The following is an 18,921-nucleotide window of genomic DNA, read 5'->3' on the forward strand; positions in this document are numbered from 1 at the left end:
ATTGGAAATAGGGACATATGCTTGTTGGTTATAGCCGGTAGTTCTGAGCTGTCCCAGCCAGAGAAGACAAAGGATCTATGTTCCTGTAAAACAATTTTGTCGTGTTGTGAATTTGGGAGAAGTTTATGCTTCATTGACCTAGCAAGAGCAACTTCCCAAGGATGACACTCTCTTCCCTGGGAATGGCAAACACCCGTCCCATTGCTTGTTTTTCTAAAACCCTATTTCTTGTGAGTTAATGTTACAGCTGCCTTGAAATACCTGGGTAAAAGCACCCCAAGTCAGTGCAAGAGAGCATGTTATTTGGGTGCTGCAACACTGCAACAAACAGATGGGTCTATGTTTAGTTTTGCATATTTCTAGCCATGTTTTTGCATGGACAATTACACAAGCTTCTGTTGTACTGTTAGTTTGCACATGTTTGTCCAAGCATATATCTTTGTGCATAAGAATATGCTTGAGTTTGTATTACAATATTGTTTACTCTCAGTGAAGCAAGTACAAAGTCACTTTATTTAATTAAATTTCTGGAAAGCCAATCAAGAGCTATGTATAGCATCAGGGAGAGTGGGATTATATGTATTTCATTCTTTATAATGCATCTTTAGAATGCTGAAAAAAATAATTCTTTATGTTCTATTTTCAATATTGGCAGGATTTCTAACCCTGTAAATGATGCCTGAATGTTTGTGTACTTTTTTTGGAATCAAGTATGTATGCTCTGGTGTATTTGCTATCTTCACTGTGCATCTATAAATGTATTCCTTTGTTTCAACTTCTCTGTTGTATGTTTTCATTTTTTTTATATTTGCAAAATGTTATGTAAATATGCATTTTGATTTGAATATGTGAATACATCTGTTTACTGGCGTTACTATTTCTCCACATTGCTATTTTGCATCCTAATCCGCATTAGTGTGGAAGTACTTAAGCATATGCAATTATACAACGAACCAAATTGGAAAAGAAATATTTAGGACAAAGGTGCATCCTACAGAGGCAAGGACATTTAATTCCTTTATTAGCACATGTCAATGTAAATAAAGGGCAGAGATAAAGTGTGGCAAATTCAATAAAAGTCAACTTTGTAAAAGTTGAGACAATCAAATGGTTGACATGTTACTGGGTTACGTGTTTCTCCAAATCTTATATTTATATTCACATACATTTTGGTGATTAAATCATGCAGGAGTGGCTGGTAAATGAGTCAATGAGCAGGTCTCTGCAATAAATGGAGACATATATTTCATTCCAATCCTTAACAGGCACTACCAAGCATTTTTTCTTTAATAAGTCAAGCTTAGTTTGTCAGGTGATTTCTAAAATGTGGACTAACTCTCCTATAGAATATCACTTGCAAGGGTGATTTGGACAGGAACTCTGCACAATGTACAGAAGAGTGTGTGTGAGAGAGCAATATTTCAATGGCGCATGGCTCAGGAAGAAAAAAGTGGGCAGCATTTTGAGTACTGCAATAGTGATTCAAAAAGTCACTGTTCTTTGGTGGCCACCAAAGTGTTAATATCATTTGTGTTTTGTTTTGTCTCTCTTTTTGCTTGGATCCTCATTCACTCTCTATTAATTCACTCAGGAATATATATGGACAACAGGGTGTGGTGTAGCTTCTATTTTTCTCTCTCTTTACTCTAGCACAGGTTGGGGTTGGAGAAGCAAAAGAAGAATGTTATTGCCATGGAAGAACCATGGTCAGATGTTTTCATGGCAATGAAATGTTGCTGTTTATGATGTGTGTGTGTGTGTGTGTGTGTGTGTGTGTGTGTAAGATATAAGTTGCATGAGGAAGACTCTATCTTTGCAGATGTGCACCTAAGCACTGCATCTATTGCCCTGAATATCTCATTGCCCTTTGGTCTTCTTAATGTCATCTAGCTACTGGTTCACATATTATTCAATTTTATTGTAACTACCCAAATCCTTAGCAAGAAGGGCCAAACCAATAGAGTTTTATGGAGGGGATCCACTTAACTTGAGGCAAGCTTGTGGAATTGTCCTTTGAAATCCATATCTTCAAGATGAGATATTTTAAGATGATAACATATGTAAGGCATTGCTGGAGATTGTCTTCCATAAGATGCAAAGAATTATGCATTTACACCTTGAATATACATCCGTATGCATCTGTATTGGTTACCTATGTCCTAGTCATTAAAATGAGAATCCACTGTTATGAAATGTGCAACAAGAGAATATTTAAGGAACTAAGAGAGTAGGATTTAATTTTGGATAAGCCATCATTGGTATTATCTACAAGTATTCTTTTTTTTAGAAATATCCAATGTCTTGACTTTTTCATGTTATTTAAAATAGGTAACAAAATGTATTCTTTGAATATGTTTTAATTTTACATCATAATGAGCTTCTATATTCTGGTAGATTTAAGATGGAAACCTAGTCCTATAGTCAAATGGATAGACTTGGCTCTGTTCTTCTCTCATGGCATTCTTTTTGCTTGGATGTTTAAAAGATTGGTACATACCTCTGTGATGTCAGTGGGGATGGGGGAAGGGAGCAAATAATGTAATGTATGCAATGGCTGATGCCGTGCCTCTTATATACTTGGAGTATGTCACTGCAAGCATATGATATGGAACGTGCATCATGATGTCACAATGCTTGTGCTGTCATTTTGGTGAAACTTAGCTACTGTGGATGCCTATGACATAACTGGATATAGGGCAACTTTCCCCTGCCAGTTGTCTTTTGTACTGTTGGACCACAACTCCTATAACTAAAAAACAGCATGGTTAATATACATACACCAGGTTGGATAAAATTGCCTATAGTCATATGCTATATTTTCAGGGTGCTCAAAGAAGCTGGCAATGCAGCTCTTTATATTATATAAGACAAATACATTTGAGGTTGAGAAAGTAAAATAATGTTCTAAATTTATAATTGGGAAAACGGGGAAAAACAGATTGAGTTAATATCTTCCCAGGTTCTTCTGCTGTACAAAGTGTTTATCATGGAAAATAGTTTCATTCAGTAATTCTATTTATAAATTGGCTGTGTATTGAAAGATTGATCTAAATTAAATGAAATAAAATAAACATTTCTATTTATCATCAATTAAACATATGGATTAATTAAAAAGGTTTTCCAATTGATTTTTTTATATGGCCAAAGGGGGAAAAGGCTTTCTAAAATGATCTTGAGAAAAGGTAAATTTTGCACTGCTTAATTTTTTCTTTTAAAATGTCTTGTGTTGGAGTTTTAATAACTGGAGAAGTTTTCAGTATATTCACGTTATACCAAATGGTGTTGTATCAGATCTGAAAGGCATTATCTCAATATTTTATGTAACAAAAGTAAGGGTAGGGTTCAGTTAGAATGGATATAATGCTATTATTTACATGACTGTGTCAAATGTGTCAAGACAACATCAAATTAATCTTTAAGAATGCTCTTTCAAGGCAATCATTCTTGCACTAAAATTACCTATACTGGATGAATAATACAGCTTTAAATAGAGATTTCTCAGAGAAAGATTAGGGAAAAAACAAGAGATACATTGAGTAAATATGATGCCTTTTTTTAGAAGCCAGAAAGGTGATCACAGCAAATCCAAATCTCCTACAGATTAGCATGTAGCATAAAACTATATTAATAGCCCCATAGACTCATGTTAGAAATCTCTCTTGCTAAATGAATTATTTACACTTTTAAAATCTTGTTTTTCTGTGTTAAACAGTCCCAGAGCAATGAGGAAAATATCCTCAGGTCAACAGGCTGTACTCAATGACTCACTGGATCCTTTCCAGCTGTAAATTTACAGCTTCTTATAATATTGAAATATGATTACATTCATTTGTTCAACTATCTAGACTCATACAAAATGAGTTCCCAATGGTTCTAAAGCAGTTCACACAAACTCAGGATAATTAGAGAATTCTGAATAACCTATCATTAATTTCCAGCTGTTGCCACTAGCTAAGCTAATGTTCCTGACAATAGGATTTTCATCCCAGGAAATCAATAATAAGTTTACTGTAAGAACATAAGGATCTTGCTAGATTGGGCAAAACCAGTCCAGGATCTTGATTTCCATGGTGACCAACTAGGTTCTCATAAAAAGCCATATAACAGCAGAAAACAGTAGTAATTCTTTTCTTGCTTTTTAAAATTAACTTATCCCTGCCAATGCTTCATTCATACTTCTGTGAGAATGCTCATATGTTTTTGCCACAAGGCAAAAACAGGAATGAGAAGCCCAAATGTGTTGTGTGCATAGTACAAATTTATACACTGGATTTCATATAAGGGGGAATAGTTATTATTGAATTGAACAAAAATAGTTCAAAGGATAATAAAGTCCCAAATTTATTCATTCTTTTGCTGCCAATTCCATGAGACCCATGGCAGCATACAATAACATATTTAATAACATATGTGCAAGAATACTAAAACAACAGCAACACCCCAACACTAAACTCTCCATGCTAAGATCATGCAGCAAACACATAATATCAAAACCTAAGTTATAATCAACCTCACTATTCCCATAATTCATGCTAGCTTATTCCCCCCCCACACACAAATACACAATAAGAAACTAACCAACATCAGAAGGATGATCTCAACAACCAAAAGCTTCTGACTCAATTCAGTTTTTAATTGGAAGCAAGGGACTGTTCTACAATGTTGAAGCCATTATAGAAAAATACACCTCTTGGGGCTTTGAATATACACACCCAAACCCACCCAACCTTATGAAAATGCTAAATCCTCAAGAGGTTTTCCTGCTATGCTCCAGTAGATCAGTTCTAATGGGAGAATGCAGTCCTGGGGGAGATGAGCAGGCGAAGCCCAAAGACAGGGTTAAACACATCATCAGTTTAGAGTCCTTATTTTCCCATAAGAGACCTAAATCCAGCCACCCGCAAATTCTGTTGACCCTTATCTGGTGCCAATTTGATTTGGCCATTACTATATCATATTAATGTCAGAAGTCGAGTTCAAGGCACTAAATGTTTATTAAAAGGTAAAGGTAAAGGTTCCCCCGCACATGCGTGCTAGTCGTTTCCTACTCTAGGGGCCGGTGCTCATCTCCGTTTCAAAGCCGAAGAGCCAGCGCTTGTCCGAGGACATCTCCGTGGTCATGTGGCCGGCATGACTGGACGCCAAAGGCGCATGGAATGCTGTTACCTTCCCACCGTAGTGGTCCCTATTTTTCTACTTGCATTTTTACGTGCTTTTGAACTGCTAGGTTGGCAGAAGCTGGTCAAACCAAATTGACGCTAGATAAGAGTCAATGGAATTCATGGGGAGCTGGACTTAAGTCTCTTGTGGGAAAGTAAGGATTCTCAACTGATGATGTGTTTTAACTTGCCCTTGGGCTCTACCTGCTCATCTCCTATTACAGGATAATAAAGGTAAAGGTACAGGATACTTTGGCACAAAATACAAATGGCTTTATAGGCAAACTCAGCACTTCAAATTGCACTCGAAAGCCTATTGGCAGCACTTAAGCCGTTTTATTTTGTACAAATTGCAGCTTTCCAGTGGTCTTTAAAAGCAGCCCTAAGTAAAACATGTTGCAGTGATTTAATTGTGCGATAATGCGGGCATGAATTATTATTGTGGAATCTCCAAGTTTCTGGGCAAGGTTTCAAATGTTTTTTAAACAGTTAAGATACCAGGCTAGAAAGCAGAAGATCACGAGTTAAGTCCCACCTTAGTCACGTAAGTCAATGGGTGAATTTGAACCAGTCAGTCTCTCTCAGCCCAACTCACCTCACAGGGTTGTTGTGGGGAAAAAAGGAGGAATGTGTGTTGGATATATTCACCACCTTGAGTTACTTGTAAAAATAATAAAGGCAGGATACAAATGAATAAAGAAATAAATGTTTCCACATACATACACACACTAAAATGGGGGGGGGGAATATTCATTAATCTAATAACACTAGTGCCTTGGCATAGTTTTTCTCATTGATGACGTAACCCATCCCTTTTTCATTTTGATAGCTTTTCTTTCACTTTTTCTAGCCCAACAGTGAACATCTCTGCATGATATTCCACATGTAGTAGTTTTACATAAAGGTGCACACTCGGCTTAATTATTTCTGGGGTGTAATTCATATTTTTGCACAGTTGTCACACACCGTCCGCCACAATCCCAAGATCTATCATTTCAGACTCCATTTGTACATATTTGAAGATAATATATTTTGTCTCAATATATATTACACTGTTATCACTAAACTGCTATTTAAATTTTATGGCTGATTTATCCAATCTAAAGATATACCTTGGGATTTCATCACAGTTGTTTAATAATTTAAATTATCGGGAAGTTTGATTACTTTCCATCCTTCTGTTTAGTTAATTGTGAGCCACTTTAAAATCCTCTTCCAAATATTGAGCTGAATGCTTTCTTTGCTAGATGCTAATAATTGTCCTGACTCCTCAGGATAGTCACCACGGGCTACTGCCCAGTCCTAAAAAGTGCTTTGGGTCAGATCCCAACAGACCTGAAAGAAGACAATTTTCAAATGGCAAAAGAATAGTGTAGAGTTTTTTCCTCTAGTAGAAAACAACACATCAAAACAGCTACTGAAACACTTTGGCATATTGTGCTTCCAGACCCACATTCAGAAGCTTGGCAACCCTCCCTACTTGAAGTAGGCAATAGGGGGTCTTTGAATACAAGGTGGTTTATCTGTCTGTAGCCTCCTGTTGAACATGTAGCAATCAAGAAAACTATTTTAGCCAAAATTCTCTTAGGTTACTATAGATGACCAGAGAACTGCTTATTTTTTTATTTATATGCCATTGCAGATTTTGAATCTGTTATCATACGCTGTGAGCCTCTTCTGTTTGTTAGCAGCTATCCTAAACTGTTCTATGTAGCCAATGATATATTCCCCTTACTGTTTCTATTCCTGAGTAGGGCGATTCTCTTTTTCTTTGTAAATAAATGAGCTGAGCATACTTTGAAATTATTAGGATACACTAACATTGTCTTATGTAGTATTTCTTTTTTCAGCCATCTATTTTCTCAGTCTTCCATGTGAGCCTAAAAATGGAGAGAAGGGGGTTGCTGCTTTAAGGAGTTGACTCGTTAAAATTAATGCAACTCATAAACTGAAGCAATTAGACATTGCTTCAGCAATTAGCAGAAAGATGCTTTTCTTGCATTCATACAAGACCCAATGTACTTTTTTTCTAAATCATTTCCAAGGTAGGTGTGGCCCTGGAATTTAGAAATATACTGTCCCAGAAGTCTAGTCCAACCTAGTAAATTCTGAATACCAATAATTCTGCTGAGATTCAGATGCAAACATTTCATCTTAGCTTTTACCTCAGAGCTGTCCTTTCCTACACAGGAAGAAGAATGAACAGTTATCTCTCAAGGACACTTCAATACACAGCAGTAGAACAAGTTTTATACATAAAATTAGAAAGAGAACAAGAAGGCACATTGATTCCCTTCCCCTGCATCCTCTCCTTTCACCTTTCTCTAGGGGTATTGCCTACAATATGCAACAACTGATTCTCACAATCATTCTTGAATACTGCCTTAGTTTTCTATGTCAATGTATTAGAACCAGTTCAATCGTGTTTGGCAGGCATTTTGGTGTGCCTTCCTGCCCACCTTTACTCTTCTGCTGTGAGAGATCAGTTGTTTTTTTCAGTGCCATACCACAAGTTGTCATCTAGAATTGGGAGAGCAACATGGGTAAATGGAGTGCCAGAAGTGATCTAGAGACAGGAGGCCAGGATTTCTGTGTGTAATAACCAATTTCTGCAAACTGGCTAGATAACAGCCTTGCCAAGACTGCTAGCTTTGTTCAGAAAGTTTTTGTTTAGATCCTTATCAAAAGCTTTATAAAAGTTCAATCAATCTTTACTGGCTCACTGCTTGCTTACTGAGACTCATAAAAACAGCTCAAAGGGGAATGAGACAGGACTCGCCTTTACAATGTTTACCATTACTCATGTGTCACAGGAATTAAAATAAATGAACAGAGACAATCTCCTTTAATTTGGTTTCATGTTTGGCTACACTTAAAAAAAGAGAGAGAAAGAAAACCAAAGATCTTGGTTCTTTCTGCTTGAAACATGATCATAGGGACAGGGTTGCTTTTTTATTTGCAATTTGAATTACATTTCGTTTCCTGCCCGTGCCTTCATTTGAACTTACTTCTTGCAGAAAATTATTTGGGTCATTTTTAAACACACAATGGATTACTATGGATTTCAGTAATTTGTAAAAAAAGTAAAAAGTCTATTTTAAACTCCATATAAGACTTTTTTATATTAAATATCAATTAGCCCCCCCAAAAAGAAAAAAGCCATGATCATTGCTTTCCAGCAAAGGACACCTTAATTATGCAAACTGCTATGTACTTGCTCATTATTATGTAGAAAGAACTTTGCAATAATTTAAAACTCTAGTTGAAAGACAATGTTTACATTCTTGGTATGACCATGGTTTGTATGTGATTGCTTAATGTCTATGGAGATTCTCAGTAATCCACGTCATGACTGTCCCAAAGGTGCTTTTCCACGAGGCAACTAGACTTTCCTTTTTCTCTTTGAAGACTGGTCATTTGCATTCTTTTAGAGAGTCATTGATGCCACATGGAGGCTTATCTACATCATCAAGGTCACCTCAGTAGTGCAAATGGCACAACATAGGAGAACAAACCCATCAGGACAAGATCAGCAGTCCATCTGCATTTAAAAGACAAAGGCCACTCTTTCAAAGACAGCAAAGTTCATATTTTGGACAGAGAGGACTGCTGGTTTGAAAGAGGGGTCAAAGAGGCCATCTATGTCAAAATTGAGCAGCCCTCTCTCAGCGGAGGGGGGAAGGGATCTGACCTCATCCATCTCCAGTCTACAGTACAGTCCTTTCAGTGGTTGCAAGAAGGCTCCACTCCCATTTGCACTACTCAGGTGACTCTGAGGACACAGAGAAGCCTCCAGGTGGCATCAATGACTCTCTAAAAAGAATGCAAATGAACAGCTGTCAGCAAGGAGTATAAATTCCTCTATTCCCTACCATCCAGTCAAAGCTGAAGAACCTTTTTGGATGAGAAGTGAAATGTCTTCAAAGAGAAAAAAGGAAGTCCAGTTGCCTTATGGAAAAGCACCTTTGGGACATATGCGATTGCTTGTATCTATTTGTTTTATCATTTTAGTGATATCACCTACCCCTCTGAATTTGAATTTGCTACCTCACTGTGATTTGATTGCATAAAACCACTAAGTGTGAGAGTTGGATTTATTTCTCTGCACAGTGCAGACTCGTAGAATTAAGCGTCAGAGCAAAAGTAACAACACATTATTCAGTGCAATGCCTCCTGGCATTGAAGTGGGTGTATCTAAATGGTTGTCCCACTCCTCTTTTTCCCTGCAGCATGAGAAGGCAAATTTCCCAGAATTCATTGTTTCCCCATTCCTCAGATTTGACAATATGGCCAAAGTCCCAGCAGCCTCTTTTTATTGGCAAAAGGAAAAAAAACTGGGTTCTTTTGGAAGAGGTTCGGTTAAGACTGTGGAACCCAAGAATGGAGAGGAGCTGATGGCTTTCTCCCTAATAACTGTCATAATGTACTCAGTCACTCAGCCCCTACTGAGAAATAGGAGAAGGACAAAGGAAAAGAGTGAAGAATATTGAAAGGAATGAATAGAGCAAACCGTTGTGCATAAAGATCCAAGCAGGGGAAAGAAGGGAGAAAGAGAGAAAGAGAAAAAGAATAGGATAAGTCTTGCTGAGTTCTTGGAATCCACCCCCGCTGGCAGGTGAAAGAAAAGGCGGAGTGAAATTATCATGAGGCACCATATAATCAGGCACCTCATTCCAGAGATGTAGGGGGAAAACCGAGATTTGTTTAAAAATAAGAGGAAAAGGAATATTCCCAACCCGCACTTCTTGCTAGCAAAGAGATAAACTCTTAAAATGGTTTCATGGAGGAGGAATGCAAGGGAGGCAGGCAGGCAGCCTCCGAGCCAACAAGTGAAGTGTGAACAGGGGAGTAGAAAAACGGTTTTTGCTTCCAAGATGCTGCTATGACAAGGATCTGCCAGCTCTCAGAGTTTGAAAGCAAAAGGAAGCCCCTATCTTCCCATCACAAGGCAGAAATAATTAATAAGAAGAACAGCAAGTTTATTGATAAAAGTACTAGACTGAGCAAAGTAAAACAGGGCAGTGTTGAAAATCACGACAGCCCTTCACCTATTGCACCCTCCCAAATGTTTGGAATACAGCTCCAGTTCCCCAAGGAAGTTGTGATCTTTGGGCCTTTTCCACCTGCCCTTGGGTTGGCAGAAATGATGCCAGCATGTCTCTCTCTCTCTCTCTCTCTCTCTCTCTCTCTCTCTCTCTCTCCCTTCTCTCTCTCTCTCTCTCTCTCTCTCTCTCTCTCTCTCTCTCTCTCTCTCTCTCTCCTCTCTCCCTCTCTCTCTCTCTCTCTCTCTCTCTCTCTCTCTCTCTCTCTCCCTCTCTCTCTCTCTCTCTCTCTCTCTCTCTCTCTCTCTCTCTCTCTCTCTCTCTCTCTCTTGCCTCTGTTTTAAATTTTTGCAGTGAAGATCATCAGCGACAATGCCTAGCAGGTTTTGAGCACCTTGATGCAGTTCTTCAAGGGTTAGGAAAAAAAGGAAAACAACTCTGTTCAACATAAGTACCGCTAAGAATCATTTGAGCCTATTTTTATTTCCTCTATTTTTCTGCAGAATACGACAAGACTTAGCAAACCATGTCTGAGCTCAAAAAGGCTAAGCAGGGTTAACCTGGCTAGAGTTTGGATGGTTGGCCAGCAGGAAATTTGCTGAAGAGTTACTTGGAAGTTGAAAAACAGTAACTTGGAAACAAGGCAATGGCAAAGCCCATCCATCTTGTTGTTGGGGAAATCACATGAGTGTTACCAAGAGCCAAACTGGGCACAAAAGTTGACTTCATCTGTCTATCCATGCTAAAGGAACGCATAATAAATAAGAAAACTGCCTGGCTGAAATTCACACAGTACATTACCATTATGGCATCAATGAATCAGGATTGGTTGTGTTCATACAATATAAGTGCCTAAAGAAAGCATACAATGACCTAGTTCACGATAGCAAGTTAAGGCAATAGCTGTTTCCTCCCAACACTTTTTCAATTGAGATTATCAATCCATCTAATCTGTACAAGATTCATTTTTATTGCAACTTGGGCGGGGGAGGATCTATCTCAGCCTTTCAATTCCCCTTTGTAAGGGGGAGGGCCTACATCTCTTTTGAGGGGGGAGGGTCATAACTCTGCACATATGATGGAGTTGCCTTCCTCAGAACTATGCTACCATAGTCCAAAAGTAGGGGGACAAGGGAAAAAAAGTTTTCCTTGTTGCTGCTACTACTACTTTCTCCTTTTATCCTGAATCCTTGAAGGAGTCTTGCAATTTAGAAAATAAAATAGATGGAATGTTTGTGCCATTCCCCAAACCAAAAATGTTCCCATCTGCCTATTGAGTTGATAAGACTGGTGGGCCAGAGGCAGTATGAAAACCAGTGAACTCAACCAAAGGATATGAGGATAAGTGGTGTTCAGATGTGATTGGATTAAGAAAATAAGGAATTCTGACTTGCTCTATTTTGCAAGACATGGTTTGATTTGGTTACAGTACTTAATAAATACACTTATGTTTTATTTATTTCATGTAAGCCAGGAGTCCCCAGCCTTGGCAACTTTAAGACCCATGGACTTCAACTCCCAGAATTCTGGGATTTGAGGTCTATGGGTCTTAAAGTTGCCAAAGTTGGGGACCCCTGATGTAAGTTATCCTAGGAAAGAAATACCCAAAGAATAATTGAACATGAAGAAGTGATTACATCGTATCTCAGAAGAATTACCTCTCTTCCTAGAGGGATTTTGGATGATATACTTAGTGTTGTAGCCTCAACTGAGAATGTGATAAAACAATTAGTCAGGGCCATGAAGTGTTTACCTCAGGGAGAATTTGAGCTGTCTGAAAAGGCCACAAAGAGTTAATTGTTCACTGTAATTCTACTGCTTGTGAAAAGGGTGGAGAGTGTGAACATGTCTGCCTTGCATGGAGGGCAAACTAATTTGGCCAACATTGGGTAGGTGTGTTGGGAAGGAGAGGGGATGAAACAATATGCCATATCTTGTCTCAGAAGAGTTTCCTCATATCTTCCTCATACCCCAGAAATGAGATACTGCTGAATATGCTGATCAGTATAAGCAGGAGCTTCCCTATCCACAGGGAGCACTTCCAAAGACATTTGGGAATCAGTCCTGAGCATTAAATGTCCCCCGTAAAAAATAAATAAAAAATACTGCTATTCCTTCTCCTGTGAAGTCATTCTCCTCACATCTTTCTGTTTAGAGATTGCTTAGTGGAGCAAGGGGGCCGATGAGATGACCTATAAGCTATTTTCTAACCAACACAGCATTATTCGCACAATACCACATAAATATTTAGTTTCCTAATGCTTCTCTCAGGTCTGATAACTTGTAACCGGATCATCTGGTGCAGAACATTCAAGCCCATCTTGTACATCAGGTTGATGGGAGGTGTGAATGCCCACATAAATCAGCTCCATTTTTCTCCCTGTGGGCAGTGGTGAAGACATGCAGTTCTTCAGAAAAAAACATACAGAAAAAGGGAACTCTGGGAGAAGTTGGTATGAAGGAGAGGTTTTAGCTACCCATTGCTATTTCTTCTCTCTTTGCAGATAGCTGCTTCAGAAGAGAATAGTCCTCTTAGGAGTATGGAAGGAAGAGCCTCGGGGGGGGGGAGGGTGTGTGTGTTATGTATTGGGCTCAATTGTAGCATCACATGGTAAGCTGGAGCAGCTAACGGCTCTCCAGCAACCCAGACTCCAGGTCTACAGTGCTGTTATTGGTTGCCCCTAGGCGGCAATGATTGCTTTAAACCCATTGGCTGCCGCCTAGGGGCCTGGCTATAAATTGCTGCAAGCTGCAGCCCAATTCTCAGTTCAGATCCTGCAAGCAATAAACCATGAGCTTTGCTGAACTCACTTGCCTTGTCTTCTTTCCTGCGCGAAGAACCTGCAACATAACACTGGCGACGAAGGTGGGATCCTGCTTCCCAAAAAGAGCTGAAGTCCACTAGGGGAGAGGCAGCTCACGCCTGGAGGGAAAAGGCATTCCCCCCCCTAGGGTCAGCTAGCAAGCCATGCTAGTGACCATGTGCACCGTGGATTCATTCCCTGGGCCTTGGGAAGCAGGATCGAAAACCGCAGGAACCAGCCGAAGACAGAATGCCAAAGGTCGGAAGACAGAATGCCAAAGGTCGGAAGACTTCATAAATTCAACGTCAAGCACCCAGAAGGATGGCCTTCCTACTTGTCCCAGGTAGAAAACTACCTCCGGGCAAACCAAATCGCAGAAGATGGGCTGAAGGGCGCCATGCTGCTCTGTGTGTGCTGCCCAGCCACCTTCAACCTGGCTGAAAACCTCTTCGCTCCGACACTGCTAGAGTCAATTTCCTACGCGGACCTCAAGAAGAAGCTGGGAGAACATTTTCAGCCAAAGATGTCAGAGATTGCCTGGCACTTCACGTTTGATCAGTGAGTGCAGCAACCCGGCGAAACAGCATCAGAATTCATCGTGGTCTTGAGGCAGGCCCCACACCTCTACAAATTTTTGAACCTTGAAGAGCGACTGCGAGACCGGCTCATCTGCAGCCTGCGGAACCGAATGCTCCAACAAAGACTTTTTGCCAGACCGAACTTAACATTCTCAGAAGCTCAAGGCGAAGTTATGGCAGACGAAGCTGCTGGGGGTGCAGTCCAAACAGTCCAGCCTGCCAAGACAATGAAACACAAAGAAACAGTCCACCATGAGGACGCTAAACACTCAGAGGAATCTTTGGAGGAAGAAGATCCTGAAGTCAACAAGCTTCACAAGCAAACCGACGTGCAGTAACATAGCAGCAAACAGAAAGAGAACACTTACAAGGCACTTCTCTTACGTAGATGTAAAGGGTGCGGTGGCAACCATTTTTGCACCGATTGCAGATTCCGGTCAGCCACATGCAGGGCCTGCAGCAAAACAGGCCACATCGCAGCGGTTTGCAGAGCTTGCCAGAGGGACCAGCCACCCAAACACCAGTCAGAAGACCCGACTAGGAGAGGTACCGGGGCTCAGGGTCCATTCAGTGTGGGGTTTTGTAGAAGCCATAGAAGCGTATGCCACACAGGGGCCCGACGCCCCCTCAAACCTAAACTCAAACTGCAGGTGGAGCTACAAGGAGTCCCTTGTAAAATGGAGTTGGACTCTGGCTCTGCTGTTTCCATTATTTCCCAGGACACCTTCAATTTTGTGTGCAGGCACAGTAATAAATGGGCCAAGCTGAGGCCCTCAGACATAATCTTAATTCACTTTCAAAATGTTCAAGTAAAAGTTAAGGGAGAAGCCACCTTGGCTGTAAAATTTAAGGGGTTTTATGGGCACCTGGATGTCATAGTAGTAGGGGGCCAGAGAACGAGTCTCGTAGGACTCGATTGGTTTGATGCCTTAGGCATTCAGATAACTGGCATCAACTGAACACAAGCTGCAAACCTTTCATCAGTTTGTGAGGACTTTGCAGACGTTTTTGATTCAGCCCTTGGAACATACACAGGCCCGCCTATCTCATTCAAGCTAGACCCCAACATAGTCCCTATTAGGGTTAAGCCACGAAGGGTCCCTTTTGCCCTCAAACATAAAATTGACTCAGAAATAGACAAGCTTGTAGAACAGGGCATTTTACAACCTGTTGATGGTGGGGAGTGGGAAACTCCTATAGTCACCCCACTTAAGGCCAACGGGGAAATTAGGATATGTGCAGACTATAAATGTACAATCAATAAAGCCCTTAAGCAACACGCTTATCCTGTCCCTGTGGTCAACCACATTTTAGCTTCCTTTCAAGGGGGTACTATTTTTGCTAAATTAGACTTAGCACAGGCCTATCAGCAATTGCTGGTTGATGAGGCTCAGACAATCGTGACTCACAGGGGGGCTTTTAAAGTTAAGCATTTACAATTCGGAGTCAGCATGGCCCCAGGCATTTTCCAGGGGATCATGGAATGCACACTTATTTTGATGATGTCCTTATTGCTGGGAAATCTACAGAAGTGTTAGCCAGCAGGCCCAGGGCTGTCCTACAGAGGCTTCATGAAGCAGGCCTCAAATTAAAAAAGAGCAAATGTAGTATGGGTCCCTTCAACAGAATTTCTGGGATTTCGAATTGATGCTAACGGTATTTACCCTGCTGAATCCAAATTGAAGGCCATTAAAATGGCTCCCAGTCCTAAATCCAAAGGAGAGCTACAAGCATTCTTGGGCCTCCTCAACTTCTACCATGCCTTTCTGCCTAACAAGGCCGCATTGGCAGAGCCTCTTCACAGGCTCTCAGATAAGAAAGCTCCATGGAAATGGACCAGCATTCATGAAAAAAGCTTCCAGGACTTAAAGGCACTGTTGTCAGTTAAATCCACTGTAACTCATTTTAAGGAATGTAAACCAGTCTGTTTAGCATGTGATGCATCTCCTTATGTGTGGGAGCAGTCTTGAGTCATTTAGAAAAGAATGGAACACAAGTCCCTATTGCATTTTATTCTAGGACACTGTCCTCTGCTGAGCATAACTATGCTCAGATTGACAAAGAGGCCCTAGCCATTGTTACTGGAATAAAATTTTTTTATGACTATTTATATGGCAGGGACTTCACAGTCTTTACAGACCACAAACCACTGTTGGGACTCTTCACAACAGACAAACAAACCCCCCACATACTTTCTCCAAGAATGTTGAGATGGTCTGTTTTCTTATCTGCATACACTTTTAAATTGGTTCAGAAACCTGGTAAAGAAATGGGCCATGGTGATGGCCTCAGCCGACTCCCACTGTCACTAATGGAACCAGACCCAGCCCCTGCAGCCACAATTCTGTCCATTCAGGACCTGCCAGAATTTCCCCTCCATGCTGGGGACATAGCTGCAGAAACAGCTACAGATAAAACACTTAGTAGAGTGCTTTCATGGGTTCACACGGGGTGGTTGGATGAAAGCCCAGGCTCTGAGTTTCAGGGTTATTTTGTCAGAAGACATGAGCTATCAGCTCACAAGGGGAAACAGAGTCATAATCCCATCTTCACTGAGTGACAGGGTTTTACACTCATTACATGAGGGCCATCCAGGCATTGCCAGAATGAAAGCTTTAGCAAGAAGCTACCTTTGGTGGCCTGGCCTTGACAAGGACATTGAGGCACAAGTACATGGTTGTTATACATGCCAGCAATCTAGGCCTGAGATGCCACACGCCTCAGTTCAGAAGTGGGAAGAAACGCACACTCCCTGGTCTACAATTCACATAGACTACGCTGGGCCCTTTCAGGGACAGCTCTTCCTCATAGTGGTAGACAGCCACTCCAAATGGCTGGAAGTAATCCCAGTTGCAAACATGACTAGGACCATCCAGGTGCTGAGAAAACTCTGCCACACATGGGTTGTCGGATGTCTTAGTTTCAGACAATGGAGCTCAATTCACTGCTGGTGAATTTCAGGCCTTCCTAAGAGCAAATCTTATCAGGCATGCAGCATCGGCCCCTTTTCACCCATCTTCTAATGGTCAAGCTGAACCAATGGTGAGGACCACGAAGGAATCACTCAAACACATTGTAACAGGTGACTGGCATCACAGACTGGCAGATTTTTTACTCTGCCAACATTTTATACCCTGCACTGCTACAGGCAAAAGTCCTGCAGAACTTCGTTGGGGGAGGTGACTGATCACTAAACTGGACAGGTTGCATCCAGATAGAGTGGCAGCAGAAGCCTCTTGACCAAACCCCCCTAGGGGGTTTCAAGTGGGCGATTGGGTATGGGCCAGAAACTATGGACATGGGAATCTGTGGGTTCCTGGTAAAATTTCCAAATCATCTGGTCCCCTTTCTTACGAAGTGGGGTTGGAGGGAGGGCGAGTTGTCAGACGCCACATTGATTAACTCAGAAAACGGTTTCCAGAACAGCCACTAAGTGAGGACTGCGTCATAAGTCCCTCCCAAAGTCTCCAAGATGGCAGCCAAGCCAGCCCATACATGGACTCTCAAGACTCTTCCTTCTTAAGCAATGAGGAACTGGGCATAGAGGAGGGGAGTCCAGAAGTGCAACATGGATCCCCTGAAGGAGCAAGCCAATCAGACTTTAACAACCACTGTGCCAAGTCTGCTGATCCATCTGACTCTGGGGAGGGCCAACCTGGAGAAGCCAGCCAGAGAGCATCCAATTCCTTTGACTCAGGTGCATCAAAGGACAATGGTCTACCTGGCCCACTGGGTAAGCTGGTAGACTACAAAGTGACTGGAACCCCGAGGCGTTCCACAAGGGCACACAAGCTTCCTTCTTACCTTGCTGATTACATTGTAAAATAAAGGAACTGTAATGTTGTCTGTTCTGTAACTTGTCACTGTACTAAACAATACTGGAGCTATGATGTTAACTGTCTAGTGTGCTGTCAATGAAAACCTATTCATTCAGATATTATGATGTTAACTGTCAAGTGTATTGGCAATGAAGCCTATTCATTCAGATACTATGAGGTTAACCCTTGTAACTTGTATTATGTTTTTCTAAGGTTGATATGATGTTAAGTCTTGTACTTGTATTGTTTGCCAATTATTGCTATGATGTTTGTCTGATCTAAGAGGGGAGGGGTGTTATGTATTGGGCTCAATTGTAGCATCACGTGGTAAGCTGGAGCAGCTAATGGCTCTCCAGCAACCCAGACTCCAGGTCTCCAGTGCTGCTATTGCCTGCCCCTAGGCGGCAATGGTTGCTTTAAACCCATTGGCTTCCGCCTAGGGGCCTGGCTATAAATTGCTGCAAGCTGCAGCCCAATTCTCAGTTCAGATCTTGCAAGCAATAAACCATGATCTTTGCTGAACTCACTTGCCTTGTCTTCTTTCCTGTGCAAAGAACCCGCAACATAACAGGAGGATAAAACTATTCACTTCTCTTTTCCTTCTGTTTCACATTTGCTGCAGTTTCAAAAAAGGCAGCCTTTTTTGAAATATACTATCACTTGATAAACATAAGAATTTAAGTCTTGTTACAGCCTTTAATTCTCAGCTCTTCCATGGACTGTTTTATTGTATCTGTGTTCAGTGGGAAAGCTGTCTAGAGAAATTATTGGAGAAGGAGGGGCAAGGACAAGTAGAGGAACATACAGTATTCACCCTCAAAATGTCTGAATGCCAATTGAGACACCTCACCCACTCAACCACCTACATGCAAATTAAAATATGAACACACTGAATACCTGTCACAGAACACAGCTCTTCACACAATATGCTCTTGCATACACATCCTTCTGGTTACTTCCGGAACATGTACACACACACCACTTTGAAAGAGACAATTCTGTTCCTTTATATATAGGCTAGCTGTAACTTGTCATTCACCAACTTTAAAATGCTGGTTTCATTAATAGTTTCATCCCATCTTGCTGAGAGTTGACATGATTCACACCAGGTATAAATGAGCTGAAGGTTTAACCAGAATTCTCAAATTTTAACACTAATTTGTTTTGAGACTACAAAGGAGGCATTCCCCAAAAGAGGGAAAAAAACCCACTCCCATGTGACTAAAAGCAATATTTAAAGGGCTCCTATGTTGGATTAAAAAGTGCATAAATTCCAGTTAGAGTATGAGGTAGGACCTTCAAAATGCTAACAGTAGATTATTCTATCTGTTTGTCTGTCTGTCATTGTCAATTTTCCACTCTTTCTCACTGGTGACTTCCTGGATAAATCCCTGTAGTTTTCTTGGCAAGATTTTCTTGTCTGCTTCCTAGGATGAAGAGAATGTGACTGGCCCAAGGTGACCCAGCTAGCTTTGTTCATAAGGTAGGACTAGAATTCGCAGTCTGTTGATTTATGTCTA

The 18,921-nt window shown here is 41.0% G+C and overlaps 1 protein-coding gene across 1 annotated transcript in view; it reads left to right on the top strand.

The window, feature by feature from the left end:
* The window catches only part of CAMK2A (calcium/calmodulin dependent protein kinase II alpha), a gene marked incomplete at its 5' end in the record, with an annotated part of 163,740 nt that overhangs the window by 392 nt on the left and 144,427 nt on the right, over nucleotides 1-18,921 (top strand). The window lies entirely within an intron of this gene.

This window comes from Vipera ursinii (assembly GCF_947247035.1).
Source record: "Vipera ursinii genome assembly, chromosome: 2".
Lineage (NCBI taxonomy): Eukaryota > Metazoa > Chordata > Lepidosauria > Squamata > Viperidae > Vipera > Vipera ursinii.